The 16,440-nt window shown below is 42.6% G+C and overlaps 1 long non-coding RNA gene across 1 annotated transcript in view; it reads left to right on the forward strand.

Moving 5' to 3' along the window:
• The window catches only part of LOC122549667 (uncharacterized), a 178,705-nt gene extending 165,575 nt beyond the window's left edge, over window positions 1-13,130 (forward strand). Inside the window, exons 8-9 of the long non-coding RNA XR_006311632.2 lie at window positions 9,340-9,413; window positions 11,677-13,130. This is a non-coding gene — a long non-coding RNA (uncharacterized LOC122549667). The remainder of the gene's footprint in view (window positions 1-9,339; window positions 9,414-11,676) is intronic.
• Window positions 13,131-16,440: the final 3,310 nt, after the last annotated feature.

Here is a 16,440-nt window from a genome sequence, read left to right on the forward strand (position 1 = left end):
CTACCTTGTCCCTGCCTGCCCTGACTGTTTGGCTCGCTTCTGTTCTCAACAGTACCCGTCTCAGATTGATCTCTTTCCTCACTATCTCCCTGGGTCCCACCACCTTGCTAGTTTAAATCCTCCTGAGCAGCTCTAGAAAATCTCTCTGCCAGTATATTAATCCTCTTCCGACTTAGGTGCAATCCGTCCTTCTTGTACAGGTCACTTCTATCCCAGAAGAAATTCCAATGATCCAAAAATGTGAATCTTTCTCCCATACACCAGCTCCTCAGCCATGCATTCATCTGCTCTATCCTCCTATTCCTACCCTCACTAGCTCGCAGCTTCAGAATCACATCCTTTTCCCTTCCTATGTCATTGGTTCCAATGTTTACAATGACCTCCTACTGGTCCCTCTCCCTCTTGTGAACATTCTGTACCCTCTCTGAGACATCCTTGATCCTGGCACCAGGGAAGCAATACACAATTCTGAATTTTCACTGCTGGCCACAGAAACGTCTGTCTGTACCTCAGACTAGAGAGTCCCCAAACACAATTGATCTCTTGGAAGCCTTTGTTGCATTAGAGCCAGTCTCAATACCAGAAACTTGGTTGTTCGTGCTACATTCCCCTGAGAATCCATCACCCCCCACCCCCCACATTTTCCAAAATAGCACACTTGTTTGAAATGAGAATAGCCACAGAAGACTCCTGCACTACCTTTCTACCTCACTTACCTTTTCTGGAGTTAACCCATCTATGTGATTGTATCTGCAACTTTTCTCACTTCCTATAACTGCCATCCATAACATTCCCTTGCTCTTGTAAATTCCTCATTGTCTCTAACTGTACTTCCAACCATTCCAGTCGATCTGATAGGATTCGCAACCATCAGCATTTATTGCCGATATAATCCTCAGTAACACGCAAACTCTCCCTAAACTCCCACATCTGACAAGAAGAACATATCACTCTACTAAGGGCCATTTTTGCTTCTTTCAATCTACAGACCCAGAAAATAGCACTGTCAACTTAATACTTATGGCTAACGTTTTTAAGTTTAATCAAGAGACATATCTCAATAAAACATATAATCAAGAAAGAACCCTCTCTACTCACTACTGCAGATGTATACAAGGCCCCAAGGCAATACTTAAATCTGTTCACTTATCTGTCTCTGTGCTGTGACCTCTCCCGAACAGGTTCCTCCAAGATCAGTTGTGAATTTCACTGTTTGTTAATTTTCCCAGATGCACTCCGATGTCCGCGATACCTGAATTCAACAGCAAGTACAGTAATTGTGCAGGTTCACTGCTGTGTCAGTTAGCAGTGTGGATTTCATTCTGTAATTACAGTCATAGAGTCATAGAGATGTACAGCACATCGGTCCAACTCATCCATGCTGACCCAATATCCTAACCTAATCTAGTCCCATTTGCCAGCATCCGGCCCATATCCCTCTAAACTCTTCCTATCCGTATACCCATCCTGATGCCTTTCAAATGCTGTAATTGTACCAGTCTCCACCACTTCCTCTGGCAGCTCATTCCATACACATACCACCGTCAGTGTGAGAAAGTTGCCCCTTAGGTCCCTTTTATATCTTTCCCCTCTCACTCTAAACCTATGCCCTCAAGGTGTAGACTCCCCCACCCCAGGGAAAAGACTTTGTCTATTTATCCTATCCATGACTCTCATGATTTTATAAATCCCTCAGCCTCTGACGCTCCAAGGAAAACAGTCCCAGACTATTCAGCCTCTCCCTATTGCTCAAATCGTCCAAACCTGGCAACATCCTTATAAATCTTTTCTGAACCCTTTCAAATTTCACAACATCATTCCAAAAGGAAGCAGACAAGAATTGCACACAGTATTCCATAAGTGGCCTAACCAATGTCCTCATTACATGACCCCCCAGCTCCTACACTCAATACTCTGACCAATAAAGGAAAGCATACCAAACGCCTTCTTCACTAATCTATCTCCCTGCAACTCTACTTTCAAGGAACTATGAACCCACACTCCAAGATCTCTTTGTTCAGCAACACTCCCTAGGACCTTATCATTAAATGTATATGTCCTGCTCTGATTTGCTTTTCCAAAATGCAGCACCTCACATTTATTTAAATTAAACTCCATCTGCCCCTTCTCGGCCCATTGGCCCATCTTGTTGTAATCTGAGGTAACCTTCTTCGCTGTCCACTACGCCTCCAATTTTGGTGTCATCTTCAAACTCATTAACTATACTGTCTATATTCATATCCAAATCATTTACATAAATGAGAAAAAGTAGTGGACCCAGCACCGATCCTTGTGCACAGCACTGGTCACAGGCTTCCAGTCTGAAAAACAACCCTCCACCACCACCTTCTGTCTTCTACCTTCGAGCCAGTTCTGTACCCAAGTGGCTAGTTCTTCCTGTATTCCATAAGATCTAACCTTGCTAACCAATCTCCCATGAGGAACCTTGTCGAATGCCTTACTAAAGTCCAAATAGATCACGTGTACCTGTCTGCCCTCATCAATCCTTTTTGTTACTTCTTTAAAAAACTCAAGTTTGTGAGACATGATTTCCCATGCACAAAGCCATGCTGACTATCCCAAATAAGTCCTTGCCTTTCTAAATGCATGTAAATTCTGTCCCCCAGGATTCCCTCCAATAACCTGCCCACCACCGATGTCAGGCTTACTGGTCTATAGTTCTCTGGCTTGTCCTTACTACATTTCTTAAATAGTGGCACCACATTAGCCCGTCTCCAGTCTTCCGGCACCTCACCTGTGACTATTGATGATACACGTATCTCAGCAAGGGACCCAGCAATCACTTCCCTAGCTTCCTACAGAGTTCTAGGGTACACCTGATCAGGAACTGAGGATTTATCCACTTTTGTGCATTTTAAGACATCTAGCACTCTGTAATATGGACATTTTTTAAGATGTCACCATCTATTTCCCCACATTCTATATCTTCAATGTCCTTCTCCACAGTAAACACTGATGCGAAATTCTCGTTTAGTATCTCACCCATCTCCTGCGGCTCCATATATAAGCAGCCTTGCTGATCTTTGAGAGGTCCTATTCTCTCCCTCGTTACCCTTTTGTCCTCATTATATTTATAGAATCCCTTTGGAGTCTCCTTAACCCTATTTCCCAAAGCTATCTCATGTCCCCTTTTTGCCCTCCATGTACTCCTACTGCCTTTTTACATCTCTAAGGATTCACTCAATTTCTCCTGTTTATACCTGACATTTGCTTCCTTTTTCTTCATCAAAACCTCATTTTCACTCGTCATCCAGCATTCCCTACACTTACCAGCCTTTCCTTTCACCCTAACAGGAATATACTGCCTCTTGACTTTTGTCTGCCTTCCTCCTTTTAAAAATGCCGTTGTTTTGATTTTTTTCTCCCCAAGGTTCCAAAACAACGCAACAGCTTATAAAACAGTAACTGCTGCTCCTGGAATTCAAGGATGTCATCTCCAACACCTAGAATACCTCAAAAAATTGTGGGCGGCACGGTGGCACAGTGGTTAGCACTGCTGCCTCGCAGCGCCTGAGACCCGGGTTCAATTCCCGCCTCAGGCGACTGACTGTGTGGAGTTTGCACGTTCTCCCCGTGTCTGCGTGGGTTTCCTCCGGGTGCTCCGGTTTCCTCCCACAGTCCAAAGATGTGCAGGTCAGGTGAATTGGCCATGCTAAATTGCCCGTAGTGTTAGGTAAGGGGTAAATGTAGGGGTATGGGTGGGTTGCGCTTCGGCGGGGTGGTGTGGACTTGTTGGGCCGAAGGGCCTGTTTCCACACTGTAATGTAATCTAATCTAATCTAAAAAAAAGGAGTAGCCTGTTATAGCTAAATTTTTCCCCATCCTGCATCCTGGATTTTGCTGAGCTTTGCTACAGAAGTCACAATGCACAGGTGAGAAACAACAAGTTGGTGTTTAAAAGGAATAAGATGCTTGTGTGGTCATCAGATACATGGGTGGCTGCATGAAGGTTGGAATACCATCCCAGACTTCTGAATGATCACCTAATGCCCTGGATGACTACTGCCCAGATAACAAATTCCTGTCCAATGACCATTTGAAGCCTGAATGTTCTGGCATCAATGGCATGTTGTACTTTATAAGATGTAGCCCTGACATACCATTGGGCTGCTGTATGTTGGTGGTTTTGCCGTTGAGTGAGAAAGATGATGAAGTTATGAATTCAAACTTGATTGATGTAATTTGAACTCATATCCTCTAAATATTGGCCTGGATTACTAACTCAGTGACTTCCCCCATTGCTGAGGTTAAATTGTGTATCATGTCGCTGGATGCATATCACCTGTTTGATCTACCTGTGGTCAGCCTTGGGACTGATACTACAGTCAATTATTCTAACAGCTTGGGCTTTTCTTAACTGGCACAGGCAGTGAAAATCACCATAAGAAAAGTTTGTGGCAAATATTCTTGCAGTAGATAGAGTCATAGAGTTACAGAGATGCACAGCACAGAAACAGACCCTTCGGTCCAACTTGTCCATGCCATCCAGACATCCTAAATAAGTCTCATCCCATTTGCCAGCATTTGGCCCATATCCTTCTAAACTCTTCCTATTCAGATACACATCCAGATGCCGATTAAATGTTGTAATTGTACCAGCCTCCACCATTCCTCATTCCGTACACGTACCAACCTCTGCATGAAAATGTTGCCCCTTAGGTCCCTTTTAAAAACAGCAAAGAAAGCATTTGGTATGTTTGCCTTTATTGGTCAGCACATTGAGTACAGGAATTGGGATGTCTTGTGGCTGTACAGGACATAGGTTAGGCCACTTTTGGAATACTGCGTTCAGTTCTGGTATCCCTGCTGTAAGAAAAGTGTTGTTAAACTTGAAAGGGTACAGGAAAGATTTATAAGGATATTGCCAGGTTTGGAGGGTTTGAGCTATAGGGAGAGGCTGAATAAACTGGGGATGCTTTCCCTGGAGTGTCAGAGGTTGAGGGTGACCTTATAGAGGTTTATAAAATCTTGAGGGGCACAGATAGGGTGAATAGCCAAAGTCTTTTTCCCAGTGTAGGGGAGTCCAAAACTTGAGAGCATAGGTTTCAGATGAGAGGAGAAAGATATTAAAGGACCTAAGGTGCAACATTTTCATGCAGAGTGTGGTGTGTGTATGGAATAAACTGCCAGAGGAAGTGCTGAAGGCTAGTCCAATTGCAACATTTAAAAGGCATCAGGGCAGGTGTATAAATAGGAAGGGTTTAGAGGGATAAGGGCCAAATACTGGCGAATGGGACTACATTTATTTAGGAAACCTGGTCGGCATGGACAGGTTGGATTGAATGGTCTGTTACTATGCTGTATAACTCTGACTCTATAACCCATCTGGGTGTCTTAAATGCACTTAATGACTTTGCCTTCACAGCCCTCTTTGGTAATGAGTTCCTTAGATTCACCACCCTCATCTCAGTTCTAGACAGTCGACCCTTCACTCTGATGCTTTGCCCTTGGATTCTAGTCTCTCCTACTAGAACATAGAAAAGTACAGCACAGAACAGGTCCTTCGGCCCGCAATGTTGTGCCGAGGATTAGTGGAAAATCTCCATGTCCATTCTATCCAGGTCTTTCAATATTATGTAAGTATCAACAAGATTCCTCACCCCCCACTTCGTCTAAACTACAAAGAGACAGAGTCATCAACCACTTCTCATATGACAAGGGCTTCATTCCTGAGATCATTCTTGTAAACCTTGTCTGGACCTCGCCAACGTCAGCATATCCTTTCTTAGATACAGGTCCCAAAAATACTCACAATATCCTAAATAAGGTCTGACCAGAGCCACACGCAGCCTTAGCAATACATCCCTGATCTCGTATTCTAGCCCTCTTCAAATGAATGCTGAAATAACTCTACAGAGGCCAGTATCCCATTACCAAGTCACCCTTCATTTACAAAGCCAGCTCTCAGAGTGAACCTGACACTCCTGTTTATATCTGTCAGCTAGGGCTCTCTAATTGGATCAGATTAACAGTCACAATCAGGTAATTTATTTTTGATGAGGTCCACTTGGCTGACCTCATTACAATCGAGAGTGTGGTGCTGGAAAAACACAGCAGGTCAGGCAGCATCTGAGGAGCAGGACAATCGATGTTTCAGGCATAAGCCCTTCATCAAGAATGAGGCTTGTGGACCGGGGTGGGGTTGAAGGATAAATGGGAGGAGGTGGGGCTGGGGGAAAGGTAGTTGGGAATGTGATAGGTAGATGAAGGTGCGGTGAAAGTGATAGGTCGGAGGGGAGAGTGAATGAGAAGGAAGGAAGATGGACAGGTAGGACCATCAAGTGGGTGGTGCTGACTTGGAGGCTTGAGACTGGGATAAGGTTGGGGGAGGGGAAATGAGGAAACTGGTGAAATCCACATTAATCCTGTGTGGTTGCAGTGTCCCAAGGCAGAAGATGGAGTATCTTTCCTCTAGGCGTCGGGTGGTAGGATTTGGCGATGGAGGAGGCCCAGCACCTGTATGTCCTTGGTGGATTGGGAGGGGGGGGGGCAGTAGTTAACGTGTTCAGCAATGGGGTGGTGGGGCTGCCTGGTGCAGGTGTCCCAGAGATGATCTCAGAAACAATCCGCAAGTTGATGTCCTGTATCCCCGGTTCAACGAATACCGTAGATAAGTGCATGGAAGAATAGGCAAATTTCTGTCAAATGTGGAAAGATCCTTTGGTGCCTTGGATGGAGGTGAGGGGGGAGGTGTGGGCACAGGTTTCACACTTCCTATGGTGGCACCTCTTTACAAGTCAATACATCTCTTCTGAACTGAATCCAAGGAGATAAGCCTTTATTTTGTCGCTCCTTCTGGGACCTTTTAGCACCAGGTCAGCTTCCTGCCGCTCTGCCTCTGATACAGGCAACATGAAATGCTCAGTAACTCATCTGTTGTGCCCAGGGAGCCTTGGAAGAAATTCATTGTCCTCTTCAGGCAGCAAAAGCATGAAGGCAGCAACATCCGCCATGTCCATCTCAGACCCTAAGGTATCTTCAACGCTTGATAAACAGAGAGAGCCCACATGTTCTGGAAAAGCTGGAAAGGCAGTTGAAGATCCAGGGTCAAGAGTGTGCTGCTGGAAAAGCACAGCAGGTCAGGCAGCATCCGAGGAACAGGAGAATCGACGTTTCGGGCACAAGCCCTTCAAGACAAGCCCAGGCATGTTTTGCTCCTGCACTGTTTGTGAGTTTGCAGCATTCAGATGGTCCATATGCTTGTTCAAGACTGTTGCTCCTACCAAACTTTATATATCACTGACCCTGACTTCACATCAACCAAGCCTCTTATCCATGCAGGGTCATTGCCATGGTTCCTACAACAAACTCTATCCCCTGAAGTAAACTGTGTATCTCGCTTAGCAGAGTTTTGTGTCCAGTATTGGCTTCCTGATTCTATTTCACCCTCCTCCCAAGGTCTGGGAAGGACAGATTTAACCAGGTGCAGAATCCTCTCACATTAGCAACTCTGCTGGAGCTATCCCTGTAGTTGTATGATGGGTGATCTGATAATCATATAGGAATTGGGACAGTTTGGTACCGAGTGAATCTGTAAGCTGTTGCTTTAAGTCTGCCTTCAAAGTATTGAAAGTGATGTGTTCAGTTTTTTTTGATCATCGTCTCCATATTTGATAAGTGAACTCCATACACATTCAGCCATTCTGAGTGAACATCCATACTGACTAAGAGCATTGAACCCATGAAAAGACCTGCATGGTCGACATGTAATTGAGCCCAGGGTTTACGCAACCTTTCCCATAAATGTGGGGCAGGTGTTGGCAGTAATTTTGTCCTTGGCACTCTGGGCACTGCCCACCACCACAGCGATGTCTGCATCCAATCCTGGCCACCAGACTTCACTTCTTACCAACATCTTCATTTTGGAAACTCCTGGAAGACCCTGGTGGATTTCAGCAGTATCTAGCGGTGACCTTTGCTCCGGACAATCACTCTCGCTCCCCATAATAATATGGTGTCCGCTACAGTGATCTGGTCTCTCTGGGCCCAAAATGGTTTCAATTCCGGTTGTGGTGGTTCCCTTGATTTCCCCCATCACCACCAGCTGTTTCAGCTGATATAGATTCTCAGTCTAGCCGAGATCTTGCTCAAAATTAAGGGTTAGAGTCCAGAGTGAATTTTGTTAAAGACTGGTTCCTCAATCACTGAAACAGCCGTGTTAGTATCTGCCTCCATTAGAACTGGATGACCATTTGTTTCGATTGGTTCTGATTTGGATGTTGCTCAGCAATTTCAGTGTTCCAAACCAGATATAGGTTGACTTTCCAGGGCATGCACTCTTCTAGATACTAGACTATGAGTTCTCTTACTTAATTTAGGTCTAGTGGGATTCTTGCTGCTTTGAGTCTGCATGCTGGCAGCAACTACAATGGCTTGCTGACCTGGATTCTGAAGAAAATATTAACCATTTGGCCAGGACTTGGCTTTGTTTTGGGTTTTGCTGTGGGCTGACCTGGAGTCCCTCACTTCAGGAAATGTCCTGAGTGAGGCTATGCAATTGACTTTACTCAAGTTGTGTTCCCTAGCTCAGTCGGCCTAGTGAAGGTGTCCACTTCCATCAGAACACCCTGCAACACATATATTCCACTTGCCACATTTTCTAATGATAAAGCCAGCTATAGTGACTGTTTGAAATCTGGTTAGGCATCAGCTTGTAGGTGCTTTTGCATGGTTACATCATTAATCCCACTCTCGTTGTCACTGAAATAACTCCACAGAGGCCGGTATCCCATCACTATGTCACCCTTCATTCACACATGGCAAGTCATTGACATTGATTCAGCTCCCTCAGAGCCAGCTCTCAGAGTAACTAGGATGTTTGACACTCCTGTTTATATCTATTAGACAGGCTCCCTGATGGGACCAGATTAACAGCCCCAATCTGGGAACTCCTATTCCACGAGGTCCACCTAGCTGTTCCTCAACTGCCAAATGAAACTGCATGTTAACCTTAAGAGAATCCTGAACTAGAATTCCTAAGTTCCTTTGTGCTTCAGGTTGCTGAATCCTTTTCCCATTTAGAACATAGTCTACACCCCTATTCTTCCTATCAACATGCATAACCTCACACTTATCCACATTGTATTCCATTTGCCATTTCTTTGCCCAACCTCCTAGCCTGCCCAAGTCCACTTGCTCAACACTACATGCCCATCCACCTATCTTTGTGTCATCTGCAAACTTAGCAACAATGCCCTTAGTTAGTTGGTCTAGAAGATTATTTCATGGCGTGCAATGTCTGAAATGCACTAAATGAAAAAAAAAGTTCTGAAGAAGAGTCACCAGACCTGAAATGTTAACTCTGCTTTCTCTCCACAGATTCTGCCTGACTTGCTGAGATTTTCCAGCAATTTCAGATTTTGTAACATCTGAAGTACTGCAGACTTGGATGAGTAAGTGTGTTTTTTTGCTCGAGGATTATTTATTACAGTGTTGCTCTTTGTCATTTTGTGGCTCTGGCAGGTCTTTTATTATTCAGGATGCTTGTTGGAGTTGGTACTGCTTGTGGTCTAGGAGAAAGTGAGGACTGCAGATGCTAGAAATCAGAGTCTAGAGTGTGGTGCTGGAAATGAACAGCAGGTCAGGCAACATCCAAGGAGCAGGTGAATCGACGTTTCAGACATAAGCTCTTCATCAGGCATGATGAAGGGCTTATGCTCGAAACATCGACTCTCCTGCTCCTCAGATGCTGCCTAACCTGCTGTGCTTTTCCAGCACCACATTTGCAACACTGTTTGTGGTCTGTTGTACTGCCTGAAGAATCTGTAATTTCCTCAAAGGGTGTAATAGAAGAAAGATGTGAAAGAAGCAACCCTCTTCCTTTGACTCTGTCTCAAGGTGACAAACATCCATATGAAAACTTTCTCTTAGCTGAAGTCATCATTTTGTTTGTCTTCATTGTTGGCAGTGGCATTGGCTGTTCAGTATTGCCAATCTGTTCTCTGACTCATTGTAGTCTGTGAGCCAATTATATTCAAAGTTCTCCACTGCAAATCAAGTCTTGAAAATCTTTTCTTAAGATTGGTAACAAATAAATAGCTATTTCAGCCCTTTGAAATCAATAGCTTTTACTACATTGAAAGTGGGAAACAGTTCTCAATCCCATTGTAACTGATCTCAGTCAGTGCACACTTCTTTTTGGGTTTCGCCAGTATCCTTCTGAAGCAAATAAAGCCTTCTTGTTGCTGATGTAGATCAACTTAGTCAATGGTAGATATCTCCTTGAATGATTGGAATTTTTCATCAAATCCAAGATCTTTCAGGCAATACATGCCTTTTTTTCTCAAGGCAAAGCCCATGGTTCTGTGAATCATAATCATGTTCTGTGAACTAATGATCTTTATGTTTTAAAGAAACTTTAAAGATCCTCTTAATCTTAGGAGTTGTTCTACCTGCTCTGTGTAAGATTAGTAGATTGTAACTTGCTTTTTCATCCAAGGGGTTTTGTCAGTGATGCTCACTCCTGTATCAACCTTGAATTGATTTGGATGTCCAATAAGATTTTTGAGTCAAACGGGTCACTTATTTCTCCTAGGAATAGCTGTGATATTTCTTTTAAAGGAGATATTCATCATCTAAAAATTTATGTTCTGATCAATGTACATCTTGGACATCAGAAATATTTCCTGATTGTTTTTAGTATGAAGTATTAATGTCTATGAGGATATGACTGATATCCTTTCTGTTGTATAATAATTGTTCCTGATTTTTGCACAATTCTTTTGAAAATGTTCCACTTCCTTGCAAAAGTGACATTCTTGTCATAGATCTGGTCATTGTTTTGTGCATGTGGTTATTTTGTTACATATACTGAACAGTGATTCCTAGAATCAAAAGAATTAAAAGCCATTTTGTATTTGTTGTCTCGTGATTGTTTGAAGTACATGTACCTTATGAAGTTGATGTATTCTGATGGTCTTACACAATAAATTTACCTTTCTCGTCCTCAGATTTTTTCTGTTTTTTTCCAAATCTCAGTCTCTCACACAATCTAGATATTCTCTTCCAGTGTGTAATTGTCCTTTGATTGTAAGAGATTTAAAGAGATGAAGAGAAGTTCCTATAACAATTATGTCTCTAATTAGTTCTCATTGTGATGCTCCATATTCACAAAATTCAGACATTGTAAAAAGATAATTGATGAAGTTATCGACAGAGTCTCCTGGACACTTTTCTTTCAATCTTGCTCTTTCCATTATAAAATTGGTTCTGAAAGTAAGATAGTTTATAAATACTTTTAAGAAGCCATCAAAGGTATCAATGTGTTCTTTAACATTTTTGTTTGTCAAAAATATATTCTTTTAATCATCCCATTAAATAAGGCAATGTGTTAACGTGCTCTCCCTGTAGTCAGCATATACACCAAACCAATTCTGTATCTAATAAATTCTTTCTTTCTAACTGATCAATTCAATTCTCTGTCTGAAGTATTTGTGACATTGAATCTGCCTGGAAATGTGACAACTTGCTTCATTTCCTTGTTTAACTTAAATTGCTTACTTTAGGTTCTGAAAGCTTTTTCTGAAATAATTTTAAGTCTGTGGTATCTTCAGTTTTGACACCAGTATTCAAAATTGGCTTATGATGGGTGGCAACCTTAGTATTCTTTTTACATTAAATAGTCTATACTAAATTTACCATCATTTGTGGTTAAAGATCTTCACGCCAGAAAGAAAGACTGATACTTGCGTAGCTCTTTTTGTGATTCAGGATTCGGGTCTCAGCTTCGCTCTCTGCAACTGAATCCTCAGCTTTCTGACCCACAGAACACAATCAACGAGGATAGGTAACTACACCTCCTCCACAACAACACTCAACACTGGAGCACCCCCAAGGATGCGACCTCAGCTCCCTACTGTACTCCCTGTACACCCACTACTGTGTTGCCAAATTCCAAATGAACGCCATCTACAAGTTTGCTAATGACACCACCACTGTAAGATGGATATCTAACAATGTATTCCTGATGAAGGGCTTTTGCCTGAAACGTCAATTTTACTGCTCCTCGGATGCTGCCTGAACTGCTGTGCTTTTCCAGCACCACTCTACTCCAGAATCTGGTTTCCAGCATCTGCAGTCATTGTTTTTGCCTATCAAACAATAACGAGCCAAAATACAGAAGGGAGATAGAGGGCTTGGGGACGTAGTGCAATGAGAACAACCTTTCTGTCAATGTTGGCAAAACTAAAGAACTGATCATTGACTTCAGAAAGAAAAGAGTACACACCCCCATCTACATCAACGGAGCTGAGGTTGAGAGGATGGAGACAGTCAATTTGCTCAGAGTCATGATAACTGACAACCTGTCCTGGCCTTCCCACGTAGATGTGATGGTCAAGAAGGCACAACAACACCTCTTCTTCATCAGGCAGCTCAGGAAATTCAGCATGTCCATAAGGACCCTCACCAACTTCTACAGATGCACCATTGAAAGCATACTGTCCAGGTGCACAACGGCCTGGTAAGGCAACTGCTCTGCCCAGGACCGTAAGAAACTACAGATGGTGGTGTGCACAGCCCAGACCATCACAGACACCAACCTTTCATCCATGGACTTCATTTACATGGCTTGCTGCCGTGGAAAGGCTGCCATCATCAAAGACCCATTGGACCTTGGTACTGCTCTCCTACAGCCTTTTCAGTGAGGCAGAAGATACAGATGCCTGAACGCATGCACCAGCACGTTCAGGAACAGCTTCTTCCGGGCTGTTATTAGACTGATGAATGGACTCTCTAACCTCAAATAATGCTGATCTTGTTAACACTGATCTCACCTACTGCACACCCTGTGTAATGTAACCTATATGCCTCTGTCTAAGTTTTTTTACAACCTCTGTTCTGTACATCCTTGCTTACTGTGATCTGCCTGTACTGCTTGTAAACAAAGCTTTTCACTGTACTTCGGTACACATGACAATAAATTAATCAATCGATTCTCAAAAGCTTACAGCAAATGAAGTATTTTTAAAGCTCTTTTAGTCACTCTGTAGAAAAATGAGGGAGGCAATTTGGACTCAGTGAGGCCCTGCAAATCTAAATAAGATAATCGCTAAACAATGTTTCATTTAGTGTGGTTAACTGAGGAACAGTTATTGGCCAGCATATCCTTGCTCTTCCTTGAAACAGTATTATAGAATATTTTATATCAATCTCATGTGACTCACCCCAAAGAGGCATTTGAAACTCAGGAGAATCAAGATGAATTATGTGCATGAGACTCCAAACTTCACAACCTGTTACTCAGAGATATAAGTCCTACCAATGTTATGAAGGGCTTTGACAAAGAGATTTTCCATTAACAGGTTGACACTCAGAATCCAGTGTAGTCATAGAATCCCTACAGTGTGAAAACAGGCAATTTGGCCCAACAAGTCCACACCAACCCTCTGAAGAGTATACCACCCAGCCCTGTTCCCCTGTAAATTGTTCTACATTTACCCCGGACTAATGCACCTAACCTATGCATCCCTGAACACTACGGGCAATGTAACATGGCCAATCCACCTAACCTGCACATCTTTGGACAGTGGGAGGGAACCGGAGCACGCGGAGGAAACCCACGCAGACACGAGGAAAATGTGCAAACTCCACACAGACTGTCATCTGAAGATGGCATTGAACTCGGGTCCCTGGCACTGTGAGGCGGCAGTGCTAACCACTGAGCCACCTGAATCTAGGTGAGCAATGGAAATCCTTTACTGTTGACTAGAACTGTTTGGATACATGTCTTATACACCACAGGCTTAACTAGCATTGGGATTTCATTGTCATTGAAGTGAAATAAGAAGGAACAAATTTCTCTTTACACTTTCCTGCAAATTGTCAAAAAACTACATCCAAGCTATTGATGATATCCACTGGACCCCCAAGTGCCAACATAAATTAATGATTGGAACAGATCTCTCTTGTGTTTTCCATAAATAGCTTTTAGATCCCTCACTGAGCTATGTAGAAGCACAGCACTGTACTCAAAGGTGCCCACTACCACATCCCACTGATAAGCCCAAATTGCTTCTCAAATCTCATCTGAAATTTCCTTTGTATAGAGTATTCTAATAAATTAAGTGTACCTGCATAATCTCCCATCCATTTATTTTAATTAAAAATGTGGTAAATGAACTGAAAATGGCATGGGGTGCTCTAACCTTCACATTCCCATTGCAGATGAAGTTTGATTGGAAGCCCAGGACTACAACATATACCTTAAAATGTCTAATTAGATTTATAATTTAATTATTCACTAAGCTTGATCATAAACTTCACCTAAAATTTCACTAAATTGGGCAGCTCTTGGGTGTACTCAAGAAATCCGAAATATAGAGATTTTTTTTTAATATGTTCAGAAAATGTGTATTTTTGACAGGTTTGAACTATAGATAAGAACTAAAATAAAATGGTCTCCCCTGCAGGCAGGTGGGGCATCATGTGAGCACAGCACTGGCTTCATAACCAGATGGTCACAGGTTTGGATCCCAGAGCCGCTGGATACTTGAATTCACCTGCCACTGTTGTAATGAGTTTCATCAGCTTTTGGCCAGGCTGCTAGATGGGTGCCTCACAATAGCTGTGTATTCCACCTGAAGGGAGGAAACATTGGCATGGCCCATCTTGCCCTGTTACAAGAACATCTCCTGATATCCGTTAGAATTGGTGCAGCCAGTGTGAAGCTTGCAGTTCTAACTGTTTTAAGCTCCTGTTTAATATACCTGGACAAGCCATGGGAAACACAAGCTGGGCGCAACTAACTCTTGGGTTAAGAGCCAAGTTTGAGGTTGATGATTGTTTATTTTCCTTTCCCTCTTTATTGCTCAACCGCAAATGGCTACATTTTATTGCTTAGCTCATCTGTGGGATAGGTTTTTTTTTAATGCATTATTGTAGTTCAGTCATTAAGTTATTTCATCTGTACAATGTTCAATTTGGCTAGTTCCTTGAAAGTCTTTTTATATTAAATGTCTGCTCACAGTTTCCTGTTTTCTCCTCAAACCTCTATTGCTGTCACCACAGTTTCTATCCTGCATCAAAGCATTGGTGCTGCTGTTTGCAAACCTGCTGCCTTTGTATAAGGCCATATTGTTACTGCAGGTGGGCTACACCAGCTGTGCTGATTGAAGAGAAACATCTTGCTCGCAAATTCCTCTGACTGAGAAAAATTAGTCTAAAACAAAATTAAGTACAGTTTCGGCATCAGAGAGTGGAAGCAGAGAAAGAAGTCAAAGAACAAATTCATCGGAAATGCAAACTAAAAGATGAAAGACATAAAAATGTAAGAAACTGTGAAAGAAAGGTTAAAAAGGATCATGAGAGTAAAACATGAAAGAGAAATGAAGTAAAGGAAAACAATAAAAGAATATAGACTTGATAAGGTCAGGATGGAAAGGATGTTTCCTCGTCTGGTTGAGTCCAGAACTAGGGGGCACTGTTTTAAAGTTTGGGGTCACCCTTTCTGGACATAGATGAGGAGATTTTATTCCCCTCAGAGGGTTGTGGTATTTTAGAACTCTCAGCCTCAGAAGGTGGTCGACATGATCCCCGAGTATTTTTAAGTGGTGGATAGATTTTTGTTAAGCAGGGGAACCAAAGGTTATCAGGGGTAGATGGGAATGTGGAATTCGAACGCTAACAGATGAGCCATGTTCTCATTGAAAAGCAAAGCAGGCTGAAGTGGCTGAATTATCTCCTGCTGCTATTTCACATGGTTGCATGTATGTAATAAAAATAACATTAAAATGTGTGGAATGCAAATCTCCATTAATTTCATGGGCCAAATGCAAATAATCCAATGGATACCCATTTAAACTCTTGAAGAAAATATGTTTCTCTCTGTCCCCAAAGAGAAGCTAAGAAATACACCAGCATATCTGATCTTCTGCTGAAATGTTTTATTTTGAGGTGACATTAACTTGGAATGAACAGGACTCATTGTCGAACAAGTGAAAAAATTAGAGAAAAACGAATGAATTAACAAAATCAAAATGAATCGCCAAAATTTAAATGGAAATGAAGGAGTGGAATAAGGAAATGAATGTGTAGTTCTTTCAACTTGAATGGCTGAAATTGAACATTCTGATGCCATCCATGACACCATTAATAATGCTCTGGGCTCTGAGTCAGAAAGTTATAGGTTTAAGTCCCAATTCAGGGAATTTTCATTTCCCTTGAGGTGGACAGGCCTTTCAAATTCCTGAAGAAGGGCTCATGCCCGAAACGTCGATTCTCCTGCTCCTTGGATGCTGCCTGACCTGCTGCGCTTTTCCAGCAACACATTTTCAGCTCTGATCTCCAGCATCTGCAGTCCTCACTTTCTCCTCGGGCCTTTCAAATACTAACCATGGCTGGCAAGCAGATTTCCTGGTGCTGACCATTGTGCCAATGTCAGTTCAGACTAAGCAGGTTACCCACCATGCAAATACTCAGTCA

The sequence above is a fragment of the Chiloscyllium plagiosum genome, unplaced genomic scaffold (assembly GCF_037043375.1).
Source record: "Chiloscyllium plagiosum isolate Xiang-an unplaced genomic scaffold, Cpla_swu_hap1 HiC_scaffold_5, whole genome shotgun sequence".
In the NCBI taxonomy this organism is placed as follows: domain Eukaryota; kingdom Metazoa; phylum Chordata; class Chondrichthyes; order Orectolobiformes; family Hemiscylliidae; genus Chiloscyllium; species Chiloscyllium plagiosum.